Genomic DNA, 748 nt, shown 5'->3' with positions numbered 1-748 from the left:
CAAATGGAGATGATGAACCGGACAGAATTCAGTCCGTTAGATTTGTTTTTCGATTTTGAGGGCCTTAACGATCACCAAATTGGCTGAAATTTTGCAGAGATGATCTACACAAGATGATCTAGATATGTCTAGAAGGAAGTTTGAGGAAATTCGATCTGAAAGTGGTGCAAAAATGGAAATCAGCACCAAAACTCAGGTGCGGACGTCCGCACCTGAGAATTCATGTATATATATACACACACACACACAAATTTAGCAACAAAGTGCTAGGTATAGGAGAGTTTTCTAATTTCAATGCCTTGTGTTCGGAATACATTGGTTTTAAGTTTCTCAAAGTTCTTGATTTCAATTGTGTTGATGTGGACCAAGATATTCTTGAGTACTTCATATACAACTGTTAGAGTTTCTGAACGAGTAGCCGTGTTTAGTTCATTCTTGTTGGTCAATCTTAGAGTTGTTGGTCATTCTATTGCATTGAAGTACTTAATGATACAACAATGTCGCAATCTCAAAAGCATCGAGATATGTGAAGCAAACCTAGTTTCATTTACTTATGGTGGAGAGCTGGAAAAGTTGCTTCTTAGAAATCTATTAGATCTCAGTTTGTTTATTGTGTGATTTCCTTTTCAAAGATGCATGACATGTTTTGCGATGATGTCGTATATGACCCCCATAACAGCAACCAGGGGCGGGACTACAGTCTGGCTCGGAAGACTACAGTCTGGCTCGGAAGGGTCCCAACCCCCCC

Source organism: Fragaria vesca, linkage group LG5 (assembly GCF_000184155.1).
Source record: "Fragaria vesca subsp. vesca linkage group LG5, FraVesHawaii_1.0, whole genome shotgun sequence".
In the NCBI taxonomy this organism is placed as follows: Eukaryota; Viridiplantae; Streptophyta; class Magnoliopsida; order Rosales; family Rosaceae; genus Fragaria; species Fragaria vesca.
This window is presented reverse-complemented; position numbering follows the sequence as displayed.